The sequence below is a fragment of the Callorhinchus milii genome, unplaced genomic scaffold (genome assembly GCF_018977255.1).
Source record: "Callorhinchus milii isolate IMCB2004 unplaced genomic scaffold, IMCB_Cmil_1.0 Scaffold8, whole genome shotgun sequence".
NCBI lineage: Eukaryota > Metazoa > Chordata > Chondrichthyes > Chimaeriformes > Callorhinchidae > Callorhinchus > Callorhinchus milii.
Window position 1 is genome coordinate 944,384 of NW_024704749.1, and position 7,966 is coordinate 952,349.

Genomic DNA, 7,966 nt, shown 5'->3' on the forward strand with positions numbered 1-7,966 from the left:
AATACAGTTGACTCACAGGAACTCCACTACAAAAGCTGATGACTGGAATGGAATTCCTGCAGGGCTCTTGTACTCGCTACGAAGATTTGTAAATCTTGGGATTCCTTAAGTAATAATCTTTGCATTTGATGTAGCACCTTTGAGATGTTTCGAAGCACTTCACAGAATATATTGTAAAGTAAATTGACTATTTTGTGGGCGAAACGCAGCAGTGAATTGTGCACAGCAGTGACCTACAAATGGTTGTTTTTTGAGGGATTATTACCCCCGGAAAGCAATCCACCGATCGACTGACAACCGGGTTCCTATTTACTGCTAGGTAAACTGAGGTGTGTAGAGGAAGGAAACTTGCCTACGGTTTCGCCACGTCTGGGAATCGATCCCAGGTCCTCTTGCTTGCTTAGTTAATCTCTTAACTAAGATTGCTTATTTAAGATTTTAGTTAAGAGATTAGACCTGACTGCTTTTGATTGATCATCTTTTCTGGCTCATCAATTAGACTCCGTGGCAGATTGGGTGATTCTAGACTAGCGTTTATAAAGTGACCTGTATGTTGCCCTTTAATAATAATAATAATAATCCTTGCATTTGAAGCGCTTCAGTCGGAGGACGTCCTTCAAAACAGGACCAATTTATTATTGTTTTTTGTTTTGGAGGGATTATTATTAGGCGTTTACCATTGGCAACTGGCCTCAGTAGCATCCTTCAAATCCGGAGCTTGCTATGTGAAGAATCGTGAGCATGGTTCACATTCTATCGTGCGTTGGCACATCATGTTGGAATGTTTAAGGACAGTAGAAAACATATCATTTATATTTCAAATATCCATGATTCCATCTGGTTTTGACTATCAGAGTTGGTGTTTTGATATCCGTGTCCTGTCTTAATACCCAGATACCTTCAAACTAGACGAGCACTGTCTTGGCTGATACTCCAAATACATTCCTGGGGAAGGGCTGCATTGCTTGGTGGTGATGTCTTTCATATGGGATGTTAAACTGAGGTCTCATCTGTTTGTTGAAGATCCCATGGCACTACTTGAAAAGAGAAGGGAATTTCTTCTGCTACCCCCCCCAGCCAGTATTGTTAAATGCCTTGGGACGACCTCCCGATGTGAAAGGCACTGTATAAGTGTAAAATTGTATTGTATCCTGGCCATCAATCCCCAGATAAAATTATTCCCGATATAGCTGTTTGTGGGAGATTGCGGTGTGCAAATTGGCTGCCATGTTCACCTAAAAAATGTACAGTCGCTACACTTCACAGTAAACCCTGCGAAGCTCTTTGAGGTGCCCTCCTGATGCGAAAGGTGCTATACCAATGCAAGGATTACATAATAATAATAATAATAATAATAATTGCATTTGGTACAGCGCCTTATCATGTTGTTGATACCGCTCAAATCACTTCACTGGATATACTGTAAAGTGGATTGACTGCATTTTGTGGGCAAAACACAGCAGCCAATTGTGCACAGCAATGGCCCATAAACAGCCATGGAGTGAGTGACCAATTTTATTTTGGGGGATTGTTGGCCAGAACATCAGGAGAGAGAAACTCCCTTCTCTTTTCAAATAGCGCTATGGGATCTTTGATATCCACCTGAACAGCCAGATGGGACCTCGGTTTTAACGTCTCATCCGAAGGACAGTACCTCCGATAATGCAACACACCTCCCAGCACTGTATTGGAGTGTCAGCTTAGACTGTAATTCCAAGTCCTGAGATGGGGTTTGAACCAACAACCTTCTGACTCAGAAGCAAGAGCGCTTTCTCTGAACCACACATTTACAGACCTTTCTATAGCACCCTTGCTACACATTTTCACAAGAAATTGGTATAAAATGCAGCCTCACAAGTGAAGTGTGCAAATATGAGAAATCAAATCACTTGTCCAGGGACATGATTGCTGCAAAGTCATGCAAGATTCTTAGCGCTGCCCTTGATTCATATAGGATATTAATCTACATTTAGCGTATTTGCTACTAGTAGTCTATTTTGCATTAGTCTAAGGAGGTTTGAACTATCACTATCTTTCATATAACTGGTGATAACAATAATCCTTGCCTTTGATATAGCGTCTTATCACATCTTTGAGACGTTTCAAAGAGCTTCACAGAATATACTGTAAGTGAATTCATTATTTTAGGGGTGAAACGTGGCAGCTAATTGCGCACAACAGTGTCCCACAAACAGTGGTGGATTGAGTGACCAATTTATTATTTTTACTGTTTGTAATTGCAAATAACACCTTTCCAATTTCCTCAGGAATGGTAGCTTCTGCATGGAATATTCTGCTTAACATCTGGAGAAAAACATACTTATAAGAAAAATTTTTCTTAAGATTAATGACCTTTTGAGATACCATAAAGTTAGAAATCTTTTGCATTGATTTGTATCTGACAAAATACTCATTAAAATAATTGTGAATACTTTGTATAAATGGTTCTCCAAGGGCTGGTGAATTCAATAGGACTTTTACAAATTAGTGTCTGTCATGTTCAGTTCATTATACTATCAGATGCAGGGATAGTTTCTTATTTTCGTCAATACTCTTTCTGTACCTCTGCTACATACACTCGGATGTTGGAGTTAATGTACTACACTGCAGTGTTGCTGATTTAAAGAAGGTTCTGTGGTTGATTAAAACTTTTTGGGGGGTTTCTCGTTCTTTATTGGGGTCTTATGTAAGTGGCGGAATAGAACACAGCATCTGAAATTGAACTGACCTGAAAATAATGTTCATTAAAACTAACTTCTTATAGATGCAAATCTACGTTTTGGAACTTTGTCTCTCTGAGTAAAAGTTAATTTGCAAATCTGTAAATTCTTAATTCCGACTTTTGCTGCCATGTTTACCCTTTTTCTCACTGGCTTTAGAATTTTTGGAATAAGTGTGACTTTTGAGTTCTGAGTTGCTTTGGGCTTTCAGTAAGCTCTCCTGGTCGGGATAGACTTCGCTGTCAGCCGGCTGCACTTCCTCATTGGATCTGGGGACTCGAGGTTTGCGTCTTTGACTTTGTTTTGGTTCAATCTTGGACTCAGGTTTGGCCTCGGATTCGGTTTTGATTTCCCTACGAGGTTCTGCTCGCGGTGGCCTGGACTCCCGCTTGGATTGCTTGGGTTCACGGTCACGCTTGGATTCGTACTTTGGCTCGATGAGGGGCATCTCATTGTGTCCGTGTTTGGAGGAACTCTTTGGCATGGATTCCTTCCACATTTCCATCGTCTCCGATTTGGTCAATAGTTTGCCTTCATCGACTGTTTGTTTAGTCTCCTCCCCTTCGGGTTTGGTCTCCCCATTATTCTTCTCCTCAGTTTTGGACTGTTTTGATTCTTGTTTCATATTCATCCATTCGTGCTTTGGTTCGATTTCCCACTGGTACTTTGGGTCATTCTTTGAATCAGTCTTCAATTCGTTCTTGTTCTCTTTGGAGTCTGGCTTTAATGGAGCCTTGGATGAAGAGTCGATTTCTTCTTTCTCTATCGCCTGTTCCAATTTCTTGTGAGATTCTGTGGACTTAGTTTTGGAGAATTGGAGCCAACTGTGCTCCAAGACCTCTTCAATCGTGATCCTCTTTGTTGTGTCAGGGTGTAACATGCGGTAGATGAGCTCTTTACACTCTGGAGGAACCACTTTGGATCTGGGGAAGTCCACCCTGTGCTCCTTCTGGATCCTCAGCATTCTCTTTATATTGGAGTCATCGTAAGGCATGGAACCACAGACCATGATGAACAGGATGACTCCGAGGCTCCACACATCATACACCTTGGGCTGGTAAGGGATACCTTGGAGGACCTCAGGTGCCGCATAAGCTGCAGATCCACAGAACGTGATTATGAAAAATGCTTTGTTGTAAGATTATATATTGCGTATCGAATAACAACACAACACACGGCCTTCCCGCAGATTACAAGTCTCCTTTGGGTTTTGAGCAGTTCAACGTAATGAATTGAGTATCACAAGAGCTGCGTATTGTTATTGTCTGTGGGTGAGTGTGTTCCTGTTACAGGATGTGTCGTTTATATTAAACCACCGCACAACATCTCATACAGTCTGATTCTGTACTTAATGATTTGCTGTTTATGTACTTTCCCAACATTTTAAAGCAAACATTAAATACCATTGCTCGCAACACAAAGAATCCTGTGAAGTGCTTTGAGATGTCCTCCTTACAAAAAAGGTGTTGCATTATACCAAATGCAAGGATTATTATTATTTATTATAATTTTCATTAATAATACTTGCCTTTGGTATAATGCCACACCTTGTATGTGATCGTGTGCTTATTTGAATGGGCCACCAAGAACTATAACTAATAACTATAACTAAAACGAGTTTAATTTTCAGGTAAGGGTGCTGACACAAATAACATTCCGTGAGGTTTTACAGTCCAAGTTGAGTGAAGACACAAATTCAACCTCTTGACTGTCAAATCCATGGTCCACATACATCAAGAATTATTTAGTCTATGATTCATTGATTTAAGGTAAATTGCTCAATCTTGAGACCTGTCGCATCACTTGGGAGTCCCAAGTTACTATGTAAGATATATGGAGTTATTATTCCTCAGAAATCCAGCAGCAACAATTCTATTGCACACCAATGGTATTAACATCTGGCCATGGTAAAAGCTTCGTCAACAACAACAACGCCGCCCTTCACGCCGAACGGCGTCTCGGAGCGCTTAGTTTTGTCACTAGATTTCCCAAAACGCTGACTGACGGGTGATCCAAAATGAGTAACGTTATTTGTATAATGGGTGAAAGTGATCTCACAATGAACATTTCATGTTGGAATTCAGATGATGTACCACTTTTGTCCTCTGTGGCCTTAACTGATGTGATTTTTTTTAATAAATTGTTCTTTATAGCCCATTATCTTATGTAATTCACTTTATCCCATCTCTGTGGAATATAATTGAGATTAGTCTGGTTAATGGATTTGTTATTAAGAACAAGAGTGCTACATGAGATCTTTCCTGCAGTATTTTTGGAAAAAAATAAGTAATTGACCCCAGTACGTTGGGGCAAAGGTTAAAGCACGTGGTATTGACTCTGTGTTATGTTCTATGTCTGTTCCTGCATAAAACTCGCTAATTAATAATAAAACAGATATTAGAGATTTCAGGGTCTTTATAAAATTTATAAGTAAATATCTATGGTCACCTTCTCCCTTGCTCTGCCACTGTACAGTATCCTGCATGAAAGGTGCTATGCAAATGCAGATTGTTGTTATGCATTTTAATTGAGGTAGAATATAACTTTTGATTAGCACAGTACAGATAGACAGTGCTGCCAATATAGAAAATATGAGAACTTGTTGGATGGTATAATAGCTAATTATTTGTACAATTAAAAAGAAGTTACCATTATATAATGCTGGGGTTTGGGACTTTTATCTATCTAAATGCAAGTTGTTGTTTGTTTGAGGGACAGCAGATCTGATCATACTGCTAAGGAATGTTACTTTACGACTGGACGCTGTTTTGTTTCATATATGAAGGCTTGGTAATGGGTCTGATGATCCTGAAAGCAAACTTTTTTTTCAGGTTTATCACTACTAGAGAGTGGTATAAATTCCTAAGCAATGCACCACAAACTATTGAGGCTTTAGTATTCTCGCAATTGATTCAAAACACAATCAAGAGGACAGGCATGATTGCATTTCTGTGGTTTGCTTGTGAGAGTCTGAGACCCACAAGAGTTTTGTGTTTCAGTGAGCCTCTTAATAACAGCCTGATGTTTAGTCCAGTGCAAATTCATTTTGATGAACCAGCTCTGATGTTTGAGGCTGTGTAAAGTATGGAAAATAGAAGTGAAATGAACCAAGTCTGAAATTTGTATCTGCCCAAAACCCTTTTAAATCTTTCCTGGAGAGGAAGTTACTCTTTTAAGGGTGTTTTTACACTTCTGTAATGCTGCCAGGGCTCAGTCCTGTTCAGTTCTAATAGGATAAACCTGTGTAATTCCTGTAGGTCACAGGGGTCTGTAAGATTGTAATGTCCTAGACCTTAAATATAATCTGTCAATACATATAAATTATAAATATAAACTACATGCAAATTTTGGCAAAGTATTTGACCAGTGACTCTGGTCAAGTTTCCTACAGAATAGGAATATATAAATAGGTCAAGTTTCCTACAGAATTGTAATTGTTCAGAAGTTGTTGCTTATATAGGGCTTGGTGCTTATGTTTTCAGGAGCTTAACTGAATAACTTCCTTGATTGTATTGCTCCTTTTAAGATGAGAAAATGTTTTGTTTGACAGGTTCAAAGGAAGCATTTCATGCCTTGAATTTATGACCTCAAATTTGTGGCTACCTAATTGTTAGTCATTTACTAGTTAACATGCTGCAAGTCTCCACTCATCCTGGTGCCTGGAAGTCCAATGCTCGGTATTTATTAAAGGGAAAAAAACTATTTGGATCTGTTGGAGGCCATCAATTCGTAAGGGATATTAGAGCTGAAACTTTGTTCTCCAATAAGGGAAGCATGTGAGGAATTAAACACTAGTCATTTTATGCACTGCAACATGCAAAAAAGAGCCATGACCAATTATCTGGAGGATTGTTGGCTGGGTCACCAAGGAAAACTCCCTTTTCTTTTTGAAAAGTGACAAGGAATCTTTGGTGCCTACCCGAAGAACAGGCAGATAGAATCTCTGTTTCACTTTTCATGTGAAGGTGAGAGTGCTTCCAACTGACTCCAGCAAATCCTTTTCAAGAGTACATTACTGACAATACAAACTAATTGTCTACCACTAGGAAGAAGCAATGTTGTAGAACAATGAATACCAGTAATTTTAAAACTTTTTTGTCCCATTTGTACTATTTTGTTGTACCCGTGAGTCAATTGATGGGTGGGAATCTGTTTCTGTGCTGTTGGTGGTGTTTGATTAATGGTTCATTTACGTGTGACAGCAATGAGGAGGAGTTACATTTCCAGTGTAATTAGATTGTTTTTTTAAAAAAAAATGCTTTTTTGCTGCAATCATAGAATTACACAGCACAGAAGGAGGCCATTTGGCCCATCGTGTCTGTGCCGACTCTTTGAAAAGAGTTCCACCTATGTATGCGGTCTACACATGGAAATTGCCCCATGTAGAATGTGCACTCTCTCCCTGGAGTGACGCACACTGCTTTTTTGATTCTAGGAGATATTATGCTTGGGGACCCGAGAGTGTATAATGGCTTACTCCTGCAGTTTGCAATTGAGAGCACTGTCTGGCAAACTTCCTATCCTTTGTCCAGCAAGGACAAGTGACTGGTCCACCCCCCGTAAAGTCCTGCCAACGAGCCTATCATACTACTCTGTCATCAACAGTGCCCTGGAGTACTCTGGACCTGGCTGGCTTAGGAACCGGGCGACTGAAACCACCACAGAGGGTTGCCTTGATTCCGACATTCCGTGTACATTACTGCTTGTATGCTTGTTGACATGCACATTACTGGATGGTGGTGAAAAATGATAGCAACCTGGGGATCGTTTAAAAGGTAGCTCCTGCTGTCGTGCGATGTTTTTGCTTTTGGAAGGTAGTTATTGAATTGGTTCTGTAGTAGAATTGTTCTACCAAAACCAAAGCTTGACCGAAGGAATTGACAGCCTTTGGGTTTGAGTGGCTTAGAAGTGCCAACAGGATAAAGGAGACGTGTTCTATTTACAGTATTTTGTTAAAACCAATAAATCAGTTTGTGATCCATTCCATTTGGGATTTGAAGAGATTGAACTGGTTTCTCAAAGGGGAGAGGTTTAAGATAACATTTCTTCAAGTAACAAAAGGCAAAATACTGCAGATGCTGGGAACACTCAGCAGGTCCTTTGGTCATTGACTTGAAACGTGAACTCACTTTTCTCTCTCCATAGATGCTGCCTGACCCGCTGAGTGTTCCCAGCCACTTCTGTTTTTATTTCTTCAAGTAATCTAGGCAATGTGCCCAAGAAGATTTGGTTGGGAACAATAGACT